Genomic DNA, 16,787 nt, shown 5'->3' with positions numbered 1-16,787 from the left:
ATGCGGCTTTTCTTATAAATGAAGATTGCATCGTGAATTTTCATCATGTACGCATGCCTAGAGGGCAAGGTCCTTTGAAACAATATGTTATGAATACTGAAGAATATGTAAAAGCAAAACGTGGTATTATTACAATTCAGAATAAAGGCACAAGATGTTTAGCACATGCAATCGTAGTTGCGATAGGACTGAAAGAATACAAGGGAAGGAATCAAACTGAATACATTAGATATGTAAAAAATCAAAGTAAATATATCATAGAAAAAAAGCAGAAGAACTGTGTGAAGCTGCCGATGTAGATCTTAGTCATGGTGGTGGAATTCCTGAAATTGGTAAATTTCAGGAATATTTAAAGGATTATAAAATCACAGTGTATAGGGGATTTTCAGGAAGTGATGTTATGTTTGAAGCACCACCAAGTGATAACGAGAGAACTGCTTTAAATTTACTCTTCATAAATAACCACTACAACGTCATTGAAAGCTTGACAGCATGTTTTAGCTGTAAGTTTTATTGTGAAAGCTGTCATAAGAAATGTGAAAAAAAGCATGAACATTTGAAACATTGTACAGCTGTATGTTATCGTTGTCATCAGAAGCCACCATGTGACTTTAAAGAAACCCATATTACTTGCAATGATTGTAATCGAGAATTTTATGGCCAGTCATGCTATGACTATCACAAGTCAGCGCCGTATCAAAATGGAAAGCCTTTATGTTCAACTGTGAAATGCTGTGACCAGTAATTGAAAATTCATGTAGTGAAAGAAAAACGTTCTCACGTATGTGGAGAAACTTTTTGCAAAGTTTGCTATGCTATAGTATCACCCAATCATGAATGTTACATGAAAGTGAATGAAAGAAGAAAATCGAAAAAAGCCAATGAAAAAATCATCACGGAGAAGAAAGCTATGATTCTGTTTTATGATATTGAATGCACACAAGATACGAAAATAGAAGATGAGGACGCAAACATATATGAACACATACCTAATGTCTTGGTTAGTCAACATGTATGTTACCAGTGTTATGAAGATAACAACATCAAGAATGGTTGTCATTTGTGGAAAGCGAGAAAATATTTTTGACGGAGAAAATGTAATAGAAGATTTTCTAAAACATCTTCAACAACGTCGACCAAACATTAAATCAATAACCTGCGTTGCCCATAATTCAAAGGGATATGACACACATTTCATCATTAAGACCATGGTTGAGAAGATGAATTGGACTCCAGAAGTAATCATGAATTGAGCAAAAATTCTCTCTCTTAAAATAGGAAACGTAACCTTCATCGATTCACTAAGCTTTCTTCCTTTGCCCTTAAGTAAATTAAGTGGTGCCTTTGGGCTTCAATCGTGCAAAGGATATTTCCCACACTTCTTTAATCGACGTGAGAACCAAACCAATGAAGGGCCGCTTCCAGACATTAAATATTATGGAGCAGATAATATGAAAGTAGACGAAAGACGCAAGTTTCTCGAATGGTATACCGAACATCAAAACGACACCTTTAAAATGAAAGAAGAACTCATCAAGTATTGTGTACAGGATGTCGAAGTATTACGTCAAGCCTGTATTTAATTTATGAATACATTTGAATGTGAAACTAATGTCAATCCCTTACTTGAATGTATTACAATTGCCAGTGCATATAATTTAGTGTATCGTAGAAATTTCTTAAAGGAAAATACAATTGGTATCATAACAAAGAACGGATATCGATGGAGAGATGTACAATCGATTGAAGCAGTACAATGGATAGCTTGGGAAGAAAAAACCAGAAACATCCAAATTATGAATGCTGCACGTAGTAAGGAAAAACGAATAGCATCAACGAAAGTAGATGGTGTATGGACAGAACCCAATACAGGAAAAATACACGTGTGGGAGTATAAGGGATGCTGGACGCATGCCTGTATCAAGTGTTACCCTAACGACAGAGATAAATTCATATATAACAATGCTACAGATACCATGGAATTTCGATATGAAGCAACAAAGAAGAAAATCCAAAAATTAAAAGATTTTGGCTGTGAAGTGCATGAAATATGGGGTTGTGAATTTAAAAAACAATTGGCAGGAAATGAAGAGATGAAGAAGTATGTTAGTAATCATCCGTATACAAAGAAAACACCATTAAATCCTCGTGACGCTTTTTATGGAGGACGTGTGAATGCCATCCGTTTGTATCATAAAGCACAAGAATCAGAAGGAGAAACCATACAAAACAAAGATGTTATTTCACTTTATCCATTTATCTCTAAGACTAAGAAGTTTCCAATTCGTCATCCTACTATCTACCTGCCTGGAGATTCAAATATTCCCACCATTGAAGAAGTAGAAGGATTAGTTAAGCTCAGTATTTTGCCTCCAAAACAACTGTTTCATCCTGTCCTCCCTTATAAATCAAATGATAGATTGATGTTTCCACTCTGCCGTACATGTTGTGGTGAATTAAACCAAGCACCTTGTAATCACAACGATGAAGACCGAGTTCTACATGGAACATGGGTAGCAGATGAAGTAAGAAAGGCATTAGAAAAAGGATACAAAATAATAGATATTCATGAAATATGGGCATATGACGTTGTTCAATATGATGAAAAAACAAAAAGTGGCGGATTATTTGTAGAATACATAAACACCTTCCTGAAACAAAAAAGCAGAAGCTAGTGGATGGCCATCATCGTGTGAAACAGATGAATTAAAGAAGAAGTACATTCAGCAGTTTTATGAAAAGGAAGGAATACGTCTAGATGAGAACAAAATTACACATAATCCAGCACTTAGAAGTTTAGCTAAATTAATGCTAAATTCATTTTGGGAAAATTTGGTCAACGTGAGAAAATGGGTCATGTCAGCATTATTAATGAACCCAAGGAATTAAATGAGAAATTAACATCTCATGATATAGATGTTCATCAAATATTTACTGTAAATGATGACATGTTATATGTATATTGGCAATACACCGATGACGTTCCTGTTTCACTACCAACAGTAAATGTTGTCATAGCCGCATACACAACAGCAAAAGCAAGATTAGAATTGTACAAATATTTAGATCAACTACAAGAAAGAGTATTATATTTTGATACTGATTCCGTCATTTATACGCAAAAACCTGGTGAAAGTACAATTCCAACTAGTGACATTTTAGGCGATTTAACAAATGAAGTCCTCGAATATGGTAAAGAAGCCTATATTTCAGAATATGTATCGGCGGGCCCGAAGAATTACAGCTTGCGTATTTTTGATCCCAGTACGAAGAAGGAGTTTCAAGTATGCAAGATACGAGGATTTTCATTAAACTATGAATCTTCAAAACACCTAAATTTTGATGTAATGAAGAAAATGATAGCAGATAGTGAAGAGGATGCGGAAAAAGAAGAAGAGGAAGAATCTCGTTCTACTGAAGTCAAAATTGCCAATGAGAAAAAAAATTGCCGCAGGAAAGACCATACTATCGTCAGCATTCCCGAAACAAAAATTTATAAGATAAATTATATTAAACGACGTAGAATACCAAATTCATATGATACTCTTCCATATGGCTACACTACTTCCAACAAAAGAAGAAGAGAAATGTAATAAAGCCCTTTATAAATATACGTATGAAGAAAGAATGATCATACTCTTTAATATGGACACGACGTGGAAACATCCCTTTTCATGTATTGTTGCCGGACCAAGTGGATGTTGAAAAACTTCCTTTGTAATACGATTCCTGTCCAATTTATCACGTATGGTTAATACATCGTTTCGTCATATTTATTGGTACTATGCAGAATGGCAAAATGCATACAGAGAAATTTCGACAAAAGAACAATTTATTGAAGGATTACCTCGAACAAAAGACTTTTTACCTGAAACTGGACCACATCTTATTATTATTGATGATCAAATGTGTGAAGTGAACCGCAATATAGTTGATTTCTTTACAAAGGGTTCTCATCATAGAAATCTTAGTGTACTATTTATTACACAAAACATATTTCATCAGGGAAAAGGAAGCAGAGATATGAGCTTCAATTGTTCTTATCTCGTATTATTTAATAATCCAAGAGATAAATCACAAATTAAACATTTGAGTTATCAACTAACTCCTGAGAATCCAAAATTTCTTCAAGAAAGTTTCAACGACGCAACAAAGTTACCATATGGATATTTCTTTATTGATTTAAAACAGGATACGTCAGATGAACTTCGTTTTCAAAGAAATATCTTTCCTGATGATATTTATCATTACGTTTATGTTCCATCGAAATAGAAGAAGATGTGTTTATAATGTTTGTTTTAACTGTGTTTCTTCATTCTGACAATATGTCTCCAAGTTTAAAACACGGCGATCTTCTTCCTACGCTGAGCAAAGCAAATCCTAAATTACGTAAAGCTATACTGGCCAATGCAGACTCTTCAGTGATTCGAAGTATTTGTGAATGTTGTTATAATATATTAAAAGGGAATGTACCTCTTACAAGGACACAGAAAGCAAGATTAAAGCGATACAAGAGGACGCTTAGATATCTTGTGAAGAAAGAAAACTCCATCCAAAAGAAGAAGAAGCATTTATTAGTGCAGCAGCAGGGTGGATTCCTACCGGCATTATTAGCTCCTATATTAGCTGGTGCATTATCAAGTTTACTATTCCGTTAGTACAATGGAACACGCAAAGAAGATGATTTTAGTTCCACCTGAATTTCTGAATCGTATACAAACACGAGCATCATCATCATCATCAGCCCTGGAGAAACGTGAATCTAATTTGGATCAAGAAATGCAAGAGATTTTACAGTTATCATCGCTTAGTGATGAAGAAAAGTGGAATCAGTATAATAATATTCTTCAAAAATATTTACATTTAATACGAAAACAAGAAGAACCTGTGACACTTTCAATTACGTCAACTAAATCAGAGAAGCCTGAAGTAGAAGAAGAAATATTATTATCTATACCCAAAATGTTTCGTAAAAGAGCTGAATTACTACTACATAGAATGAAACATGATGATAATATCACGTGGGATAATAAAGGAACTGTTTACATCAGAGGTGATAAACTAGAAGGATCTCACATTGTAGATTTAATTTCTGATGTGTCGCGACCCCGGAAACACACAAGTCCACCGGGATGGGAGAAATTTTGTAATTATTTATCTTCTAATAACACACCTCAATAACTTATTGGAAATCCAAAACGTTTGTCATATATTTTACGACGAACTAAAGCATCACCAACAGCATCATCGTCAAGGGAAAAAATACCTCTGAAATCGTTTCCAGAAGACGACGAAGAAGCAGAAGAAGAAGAAGAAGAAAAGGAAAAAGTAATATCTCCTATAAGGAAAAGGAAACGTGCCTGTAAACGTCCAGTATGGTCAAGGTGGAAACCGTAAACAGACAGTTAAGCAAGATTTACTACAACTCTTCACATCCTGCCTCGTTTTCAACTGTTAAAAAATTGTGGATAGCTACAAAGAAGAAAATTCCTATACATTGTATAAGAAGATGGTTACTGCAACAAACTACATATACGTTACACAAACCTGTACGTCGTCGTATTAAAAGAGATTTCTATGTAGTGAATAACATTGATGATGAGTGGGAAAGTGATATTAATGATCTTCAATCTCTTCATAAATTTAATGATGGATATCGTTATATTCTTACAGTGATAGATGTGTTCAGTCGATATGCATGGGCTGTGCCATTAAAATCTAAAAGTACAAATGATGTCTTAAAAGCATTGCAAATTGTGTTCAAAGACAGAAAACCAATTACATTCCGAACAGATAAAGGAAGTGAGTTTACTAATAAAACAATACAGAAGTACTTAGAGGACAACAAAATAAAACATATTACAACTAAAAATCCTGATATAAAAGCTAGTATTGTATAATGTTTTAACAGAACTCTAAAAGAAAAAAATGTGGAAGTATTTTACAAAGTATCAAACGTATAATTATTTAAATGTATTACCTCTTCTTGTGAAATCATACAATGAAGGTTATCATTCAAGCATAAAGATGTCAACTGCAAATGTTTCTCAAAATAACCTATTACAAGTATGGCATAATCAATATGATAATAAAATAAAGAAGAATAAGAAGAATCCAAATTCCTCAAAACATCTTAAGATTGGTGATACAGTACGAATTAGTAAAACTAAACGTACATTTGATAAAGGATATATGCAAAATTGGACTTGGGAAATATTTAAAGTGAAGAAGATAATACCAAGAGATCCACCTGTTTATGAAATTGAAGATTTAAATAAGAAACCACTGGATGGATTATTTTACAGAGAGGAATTACAAAATCTGACGTTATCAAAGACATTTTACATAGATAAAATCATACGTACAAGAAGAAAAGGCAGCAGAAAAGAATATCTTGTTCATTGGAAATGATATCCTTCTTCTTTCGATTCCTGGATACCTGCATCATCCGTAAAGAAGATCGAGAAGTACAATGGAACCTGATGGAGATTTTTACGTTACGCTTCCCAGTAATAGTTCTAAGGAATATTTTCCTCACAACACCTTAACATCATACACTACGAAACTACATCAAAGAATGGAATTCCATGAAAAGTGGGAAGTGGCTATTGTTGAAATTCATTATCCTCATTCAATATTAAATATTAATGACGAAAATAATAAAAAATTTTACAAACCTGCAAAAACTGATGAATCGAAATTTATAACTATTCCTGTACGTTATTACACTGACATATCAGAATTGATAAAGATAATAAATACGTACAACAGATTCACAAATTTACATATTTCTTATACTCGTGAGAGTAATACCTGTTTTATACGACGTCTTCATAAAGACATAGATGTAGACGTTGCATTATCACCAAGTGTTAGTGCGATGTTGGGGTTTGATCCAAGCGTTGATTTAAAGAATATGCAACAAGGCCAAAGCATTCCAAATTTACGTTTAGGATTTCCATCTACACTGTATGTGTATTGTGATATAATTAATCTGTATTTGTTGGAGATACAGTAGCACCATTATTACGTATCATAAATATGAATCCTGTGAATCATACATTTGGAAGTAGTGTTAAAGAAATGTTTAATCCTCCACATTATGTGCCTATAGAGAAGATGCATTTTGAACACATCAAAATAGATATAAGAGATAGTACAGGCTCTCCACTGGCATTCACTTTCGGAACTGTATGCGTTAAACTACATTTTCGACCAGTGCGTCAACATCGACAAATATGAATAATCCATATTTACAATATTATCAAAAACAAGCTCTTTCTGGAACTGGAAACGTTTATGTTGGTTCCCCTTATCAAGTTGGACATGGTATTGGAAGTTTCCTTGGAGGATTATTTCGTTCTGTCATGCCACTAGTAAAACAAGGAGCTAAAACAGTAGGAAAGGAATTATTAAAATCTGGAGCAAACGTTATTACTGATGTGATCATCGATAATCAACCTATTAACGAATCCTTTCATCAAGGAATGGGTGAAGCGAGATCCGTCTTGCAAGACAAAGCAAAAAATAAACTGAAATCTATGCTAGGATCTGGATATCAACGAAGGAAAAGAAGAATTACACATCATTCCATCTTTAACCCTTCATCATTACACATCATCAAGCGCAAGAGGAAGAAGAAGGGCAAGAGGAAACGTACACAGAAAACAAAGAAAAATCAGTCTTATAAGAAGAGGAAGTTATCACACGATATCTTTGATTAAATCATCATCATTATGGCTTTCTTACATCATCAATCCTGCGAGTGTGTAAAAAGTGAACTAGATATTTTTTTCTACAAAACAAACGCAAACCAGTATATTGGATAATCATGTTGTTACATACAAACCAATCAGTTCACTAGCTGATAATGCTCCTATAGAGTTTGTCATCCCAGGAACAAGTGATGAATACATAGATCTACCACATACTCTTCTTTACATCGAAGCTCAAATCGTTAAGCCTGATGGATCAGCATTTGGTGAAAGTGATAAAGCTGTGGCTCCTATAAATGATTTTTTAAATTCTATGTTCAGTGAAGTGGAAGTGTATTTAAATAACAAACTGATTTCATTTCCATCTCATAATCATCCATATCGATCATACATTGAAAAACTGTTAAATTACGAGGATTCTGCTAAAAATACTCATCTTCAATGTGCATTCTGGTTTCAAGATACTGCTGGACATATGGATGCAACATCTAGTGGTAATAGAGGATTTCAACAACGTTATGAATTAACAAAAAAGTGCAAAATTCGACATGCTTGGACATCTTCATTGTGATATTTTTAATCAAGATAAATTTTTAATCCAAGGAGTAGAATTACGTCTCAAGTTAATTCCTGCAAAGCCAAACTTTTGTCTCATCGCTAGTGATGCGTCTGTTGAGGGTAAAATGAATATTTTAGACGCTGCTTTACATATTAAAAAGATTAATGTTAGTCCTACAATAAAACTAGCACATAACAAATTTCTACAATCAACAACAGCCAAATATCCTCCCACAACAGTGCAAAAGAAGTCATTCGTCATTCCAAAGGATCTTCAATCAAAAACAATTGATAATTTATTTATGGGAGTATTACCAATTCGAGTGATTGTGGCGTTTACACAAAATGATGCCTATACAGGAGCAATAACTTCAAATCCATTTCATTTCAAGCATTTTGACATCAATTTCTTCTCTCTATACATTGATGGAAAACCTGTACCTTCAAAACCATTACAACCAATTTTCGAAAACAACCTCTATGTTTCCTCACATCATACCTTATTCTGTGGATCAGGCATTCACTTTTCCAATCATGGCAAAAATATTCCTCGCCTTGTCTTTTCTCAAGGATACACTATCTTTATTTTCGACATTACTCAAGATGGAGAAGCCAGCACTGTGCAGCATTGGAATCTTATACGTCACGGCTGTGTTCGTCTGGAAGTTAATTTTACGAAGCCTCTACCAGCACCTATCTCCTGCATTGTGTATGGAGAATTCCAATCTCTCTTAGAAGTGGATCATCAGAGGAATATCATCATGGATTTTTAAAGGTACGTTATTTAAATATCATATCATATATGTACATGTCTGCATTTTTAAACATGATGTCCTCTACACTAGATTTATTGAATGCTTTGCAAACAAATTCTTTATTTCACAATCATTTCGTTGGCGTATATGCAGCCAAAGAATTACCACCACATGTTCCACTACCTGCAGCTATCATCATAAATACAGATCCCTCGAACAAACTTGGCACACACTGGATTTCCGTATATATTCATACTGACGGACGTGCCCACTACTTCGATACATTTGGATTTCCTCCATATGTAATGCAACATATTCAATTTCTACGTAGAAATTCCACTTCTTATACATTTAATAATAAACAAATTCAAAGTGTGAAATCGTCTCTATGTGGGCATTATTCATATCTTTTTCCATGCTTCAAAGCTAAAGGAAAGTCCTTAAATGAATTTCATTACACTTTCTCATCAACTCCAGAAAAAAATGATCGTCGCTTGCTGTATTTACTTTTACAGGTAATCTTGTCTTCATTCTTCTTCTTTGTTTGTTTTGATTACTTTCTTTTCATATTATTGCAGGTAGTCATTTCTTCTTCTTCTTTATTATAATGTGTTTGTATGTATTATTATTATTATTTGTTTTATTTGTTCATGATTATAGATAAAATAAATTTTAAGTTTGTTTTTCAATTTTTTTTCATTTCAGAGAGTAAAAGATCGTCATCGTGTGTATGGACATCATTTTCATTGTACAGATTGACTTCTATCTACGTTTCATCACCATCATCAACAGCAGTAGTATCATCAGTGAACAGTATATGGCAGCTGTGAAGTTATCATCACATGAACAATAAAAACAAAATCTAACGTTCTTTTAAAATGTACTATACTTACCGTCGTTTTAATTGTGTAAATAGTTTCATCAGCAATAAACACTTTGTATTATTTTTTTCTCTTTGAAAACAAATGTTTTATTTCTTATTTTCTCCGTTTCCTAATAAATAAATATGTTTTATGATCAGTTATGTAATTAAATACACATATCATAAAACATATTTTTAAGTCATTGAATTAAAGAATTTCATAGTGATTTAAAAAAAGATTCTAAAACTGATTTTTAATTCAATGATGTACAGCATGTTCAATACACGGTAATATTTCCAAGAAATAAAGCCAATCACTTGAAGTTAAGTACACAGTGTTTCGAGGAGCATGAAGTGTTCCTTTCTTCTCTAACATCACTAATTTTTCACCCATTAGTTTTCGCACCACCAATTCGTTTTTTCGACCAAGAGATTTTATAAATGTAATTTCCACTTGAGAATTTAAATAGTCCGTAACAAATGCGGTTAAATGTACAAGTTTCTCCCACTCTGCATGTTACGTCCAGATACATTAATCTTCATTCCTTTATATATTAAACAGACATTCCCACTTTGTAAATACGTTAATAATGCACCATTGTCTGCTTCCAATTTTTCAGTACAACGTCCAGGTAAAATCACTTTTTCATCTCCTTCAAATGTCACACATGCCTTCCTACCATATACCGTTGTAATTACCTCACAGTTTACAATACAAAATGGTACTCCAATCTCCAAATCTCGCATTTTTGTAAAGGGTACCATTGATGGCTTATTAAGCTTATCTAATAAACTCATTGACGATGACATCTTTAAAATTTTTGACGTTTCTTCCTTTGCAACAGCTGCTAATAGAATGATCTACACAACCACATACGTTCCGCTTACGCTCTTCGCAAGAGGGGTGGGGGGTTTGGGGATTCAAATTATTAGCCAATAAACGACAAGAACACAAAAAGGCATGTTTTATCTTGTTTTCTACATCTAGTAGGCGTCCAAGACTATGAGCATAGCAACAGCAAACCAACATTTTCCCACAGGCTTCTGTGGTAACCGTAAAAGGCTATGAACATAGCAACTAAAGAGGAGTAGGGGGTGACGGAGGTTCAAATAAACCAAAATTTTCCCACGCGCTTCTGTACTACCCATAAAATCTATGAACATAGCAACCAAAGGCTTGTCGAAACTTACCTCCCAATTCCAGGAAATGATATCGATTTCTAGGAAAACAAGATAATTTTTTGCTGACTCGGCCATCTATACGCGGGGATATCTACTACAGTGTAGCGAATAAATTGACCACTATTGCAAGAAACAGATACCATTAAAAATACTAAGACTATACCAAGAAACTATTTTGTCAACTACCATGGCGTACGCATCCAGCGTGCGGATGGATACAGTATTAATAAATAAGACCTAGAAGAAGGAAATCAATAGACCACAAAGAAACCTATTAATCAGAATGTCTGGAGCTTTTAACACTACTTCACATAGCGCACTGTGTATAATCCTTGGTATCCAACCAATGAACTATGTGTTATTGCAAAGGGCAACTAGTTGCTGATTAAGAAAAGAAGAGAAAAGAAACTTTTAACAAGGATCTAAAAGATGAAAATGAAACTAATGACAACATATTACAAATATGAGTTAAAGAATGGCAGGAATACGGTGGAGCGCAACGATTACATACAATCTTTTCTAGTATCGTCGACAGACTAAAAGTAAAACATTTAAATCCAATATATGGATTGGTTCATTACCTTTCAGGCCATGGACCATACGAACAAAACTTCCACAGAATCAAGATAAAGCCCTGCCCAATGTGTGAATGCGGAGAAGAAGGAACTCCTGAGCACCATGTCATGTGGTGTCCATTATTAGAAGAAATTTTAGAACTAAGAACTAAAATAAGAGAAAAACCGCTGAAAGAAATAGTAGAAGTATAGGAAGACTGCAAAAAATTGAAAATTTTGACAAACGAATACTCCGAACTAAGATGAAAAACTTACAGAAGAAGAATAGAAGGACGAATGCAAGTGGAAGAATATGTGAAGTCTTCGGACAGGAGAAAGACTCCTGGAAACTAAGCACTGGATTACCGCGCTTTCGCAGAGGACCAGAATGCGTGCTGCACCTCCAGCCTCTCAGTTTGGAAAGGAACTATGGTGGAAGAGTGAATGTTGCTCGAGTGCACGAGTGGAGGGGAAGCGAGGATAGTGTTTCAGAAAGAAAACATACAGCAATTCTCTCCAATAGGACGGCCCATTCCGGTCGTGCCGGCCGAAGAATAAAACGGACCAGTTCCTGTACTAAGTGCTCTGAGTGGCCCCCGGGCCTCAAGCCAGCACAAATGTGTTAAAACTGACAATGACACGCAACTGAGAACACAAAAGCATCAAAGCAAAAGTAACAGGAAACGCTTATATAGAAGGATAGGCAAATTAAAACTTTGAAAATGTGAGAATTTAGATAAAAGTAAGTGTAGTGTTTGTGTTTTTTAGTGTAAGTATTGGTTGCTGATAGTAGTGATTTCATCAGAAGCAGTCAGTGTCAATGTCTGTAGTGAGTGTAGTGTAGTGTTAATGTAGAATAGTGACAAGAGGAAATACATACAGATGAAAAGCCAGTGTAAACAGGGAAAATATGAAATAGAACACACAGGAGAGAAATGCAGGCAGAAACCAGAGACACCAAACATACAGAGTGAAAACCTGAAGAAAAGAAGAAAGAAGGAGATGACCAAATGGTAACCACCAAAACACAAAACATATCGCATTCAAAACAACACACACCAACAAACTCAAACTCAATAAAACAAAAAAAAATCTCACAAAACCAGAAATGAGAGTAGAGTTAAGCAAATATTAAGTTTAGTTATATTTTTTGTTTCTTCGTTTTATCTTTTATTTTTTGTTCAATCCCTTGTTTTACTTTCACGTTCTTTTTTCCTTCTCTTTCCTTCTTTAAAATTATGAAATAAATAAACCCAAAAGAGAAATCATTCGCAATGATGATACTTCGCCGGATTTGAATGCTCAAGTCACCGGCTGACAGTAACGCGGCTGAGCGAATGCAAAAAATCAAGAAAGTGTTCCTGTCGAAAAACGGTAGAAAACACGGCGTATAAGGAAGTGTCTATAAGATTAAGGAGTTTTAAAAAAGTACTGGTGCAGACAACCGTGAAATAAGGCAACCAATGTTCTGACATCTTAGATGGAAATGAAGAAAACAGGCCAAGAACCAAAACGGTGTAAGCCACTAAACATCTATAAATGACAGTATCGAAAAAAGTATGGAAGTCAATTTCAAAGTAGGCTTTTACGTACTTTCTGAGAAAATTTAGGTATCATATTTGTGTGCGATTTTAATTTCATATTTTCCGTTCGTCCTATGTAGGCACTTAAAAGAGTCCTTGGTACGTGGCAAGTTCGAGTATTATACCCTTGATTTACATGGACATAAGGCACGGAACATCGTGAAAACATGCAAAGTTGTAAAATCCCTCCAGATAAAGAAAGCAAGATAGTAAATAAAAGAATTTGCCTATAGTGGCATACGAACGCTACACTTTGCCACTCTGTATTCAAAAAGTGGATAGAAACAAAACAAGAGATATTGATGAGTGGGTACAAATTTCATTAACTGTATCAAATACACGTTTCGGAATGTGCTAGAATATCCCAAATTTGACGACTAGCTTTATAGCCAGTCCACATCAAAAAACGATGCAGTGGATGATTTTCGTTGGGACTCTGTATGAGACTATAAAAGTAAAAACCAATCACAGTTTTACTGCTAAACAAGAAAAGCAAGTAAATGATTATAAGTACTTACCCCAAATGTCGTGCCAGCAGACACACCCTGTAACATAAAGAGAAAAAAATATAAGCTCCTTAAAAAGAACATGTAGCAACATAATTATAGAGCGATCAGAGAATATCACTGCTTACAAATATTTTCAGAAGTGGTGGTGAATAAGTGAAGCAGTATCTTGAGTATGATCCTCTTTCTTGTTAGCGCCATCTGTACATGCCTGCTCAGAGAGGGGGGGGGGGTATTTTGTTATATATATTCTTGACTGCAAAAGTTTGAAATGAGCTTTATTCAACCAGAATTCGTCTAGGTCAGATCCAGAACCAAAGTCTCATAATTCTGGTATACTTAGCGATAAAGTACGAATAATATATGTTTTGTTCATCTAAGTTGGCGTAACTACAGGGTACCTCCAGATGACTCGTTAGAGCGCATTGCAGCGGGATATGCAATTTAGATTGGCTTGGCGGTCCAATCCTGGCAATCGCAAGTGTTTTGTCTCCTGTAATTCCCCACACGAACCCAAAAAATCATACAACAAACAATAGGTCTATTTGATTCGTACTCATTCAGATAACCTTGGCAGCCGAGACTCAGAGGAACGCAGCAAGTGTGTATGGTTCGCACGTAGCACAACAAAATTATATATAGCACGTAGGAACCTGGGAATGTGCTCACCTTGTATATATATATACAGGGAGAGCACAGTCCCAGGTTTCAAATTAGTGTAAATTTAATATGCGAAGGAATATTTTGCTGAAATTTTGAACAGTGATACATTAACTCAAAAGTTTTTGTAGCAATAATGGAAATCACAAACAATCGATGTGCGCGCCACCTGTAACGCGGGAAATATGGAGGCGGTAATCTAGCTCCTACCACACCTTGTGAAGCATATCCGGAATGATGGAGTTGACAACATCACTGATACATTCTTGGAGATCGTTCAGAGTTGCTGGTAGTGGAGGTGCATACACTTACTTTTGTTTGTGGTTTCTGCAAATCTCTGCTAGCTTCACGTTTAGATTTCTGTGGGCTGTGTACGGAGACTGCTCTTACGCGCTCCACAGTTTTCTCGGAGACTGGACGTTGCCTTAAATGTCCTTTTATTTGATCACAAATGCACCGCGTCTCAATAAACTTTCTATGCCACTTCACAATGGATTTGTGTGTGGGTGGATCAGCATTAAATTTTCGTTTGAAATCACTCAGCACTCTCACAAAGCTGCTTGTTTTTACAAATTCTAAACGCACCTGCTTCGTTGCTGTGGGGTGAACGCCATTTTTGATGATACTGCCCTCTAGCTGACCTGGTCAGAACTAGGATTCTGAAAAGATAGATCAGAAAATATTTTGAGCTCTGTACCAAATTTCATTTAAATATTCAATTAAATGTTAATTATATGGCACTTTAAAATCAGGTACTGTTTCTGTGCTCAGAATGTATATATTCAAATGGATATTCACATTCTCATTCACATTCACATTCAAATGTCAGAATGTATATATGTATATTTCCAAAACAGGCCTAAAAGAAGTTACTCTGCATAATGGAAACAAACTTGGATCAATTCCTGTAGCATGCTCTGTTACATGGAAAGAAACGTACAATAACTTAAATATTTATACTTTGTAAATTAAAATAGTGAGAAGACAGATTTTCTGTTTTCGGGGACTTTAAAGTCATACGTCTTCTAATAGGAATGCAGCCAGGATATACAAAATACCCATGCTTTTTATGTAAATGGGATAGCTGGGCCAGAGACAATCACTGAAATGTGAGAGGGGGGCCTCAGTATTGAGGTTTGTTTGCAGGGAAGAAAAGTACAATGCACTTTCCACTAATTGATTGCAATAAAGTGCTACTTCCACCACTTCATTTGAAACTAGGAATTATAAAGCAATTTGTGCAAGTTGTGGACAAGAATGGACAGTGTGTTCAATATATAGTTTAAACGTTTCCATCACTGAGTGCAGCAAAACTTTCGGAAGGCAATTTTACAGGGCAACAAATTAGAAATTGGTTAGTAGATGAACCATTTGAAGATTAATTGATCAACTTTTAAAAGAACGCCTGGATAAGTTTCAAAAAATGTTGTACGTAACTTTGCTGCAAACAATAAACACTTATGTAACAATTGTAGAAGATATGTTGTCCCATTTTCGCGCACTTGTGTGTAACATAAACAGCAAGATACATTTTCTACAGTATCATCTCTACCTTTGTCTTGTTAAAATTGACGAGGAAAGTGAAGAGCAATCAGAAAGATTTCACAAATATATTTCTGACATGAAGATCAGATATCAAAGCAGATGGAATATCACAAAGATGGCATACTATTGTTGAATGATGAGAACGTTGAAAGTTACATGGTGCCAGCCAAATATGTTCAAAACTGCTTGGCCAAGGTTTTGAATTGACAACTTAAGCAGCACATTCACGATCGAGCCGAGCCGAGAAATCATCCGAACCAACAGCTAAGCCAACAAAGCCTGCTAGAACCTTCGGCTCAGTTGAGCTGAACAGAGCAGATTTCTCATTCCACCCAAGCCAGCTCGAGCCGATGGTTCACTCGAAGCAAGGTGGGTTGAGCCACCGCTCAGTTGAGTCGAACCGATGTAAGTTCGTTATAAAATCTCTTGGGGTCTTGTTAACGGGACAAGACGAGATTCGGGCAGTTCCCTCTCGTGAGCAATCCTAGAAGTATTCAGTATTATTGCTTTCATTTCTCATGACTTCCACTTACCAGTGAAATCAGGCTAAAACCAGCTGAACGAGCGACCCATTTTCAAACTCGACTCGAGTCAAAACTCGAAGTCAAAAACTGTTAATCGGTTCTGAACTCGACTCAAGAAAATTATCTTAGACTCTAGTTGAAACAACTTGAATTCGAGTCGAGTCGTGTCTATTCCTATGCATCAGAAAAAGTGGCAGTTTATTATTTTTCTGTTAAACTAATTTCCTATCTATCCACCATTAGCCTAAGGTTTTAAGGAAAAGTATTCATTCAAATGTCAGAACGGTAAAATAGTTTCCTTCTCCATCTTTACAAAAAGAACACAATTCAAAGTAAAATAGAT

General features: G+C 35.1%; 1 long non-coding RNA gene across 1 annotated transcript in view; it reads right to left on the bottom strand.

Annotated features, from left to right (window-relative positions):
• Positions 1-16,787, bottom strand: part of LOC145682760 (uncharacterized) — a 780,074-nt gene that overhangs the window by 190,860 nt on the left and 572,427 nt on the right. The window contains exon 9 of the long non-coding RNA XR_014130953.1: positions 13,728-13,754. This is a non-coding gene — a long non-coding RNA (uncharacterized LOC145682760). The remainder of the gene's footprint in view (positions 1-13,727; positions 13,755-16,787) is intronic.

The sequence above is a fragment of the Thermobia domestica genome, chromosome 4, assembly GCF_964235325.1.
Source record: "Thermobia domestica chromosome 4, izTheDome1.hap1.1, whole genome shotgun sequence".
Lineage (NCBI taxonomy): Eukaryota > Metazoa > Arthropoda > Insecta > Zygentoma > Lepismatidae > Thermobia > Thermobia domestica.
This window is presented reverse-complemented; position numbering and strand designations above follow the sequence as displayed.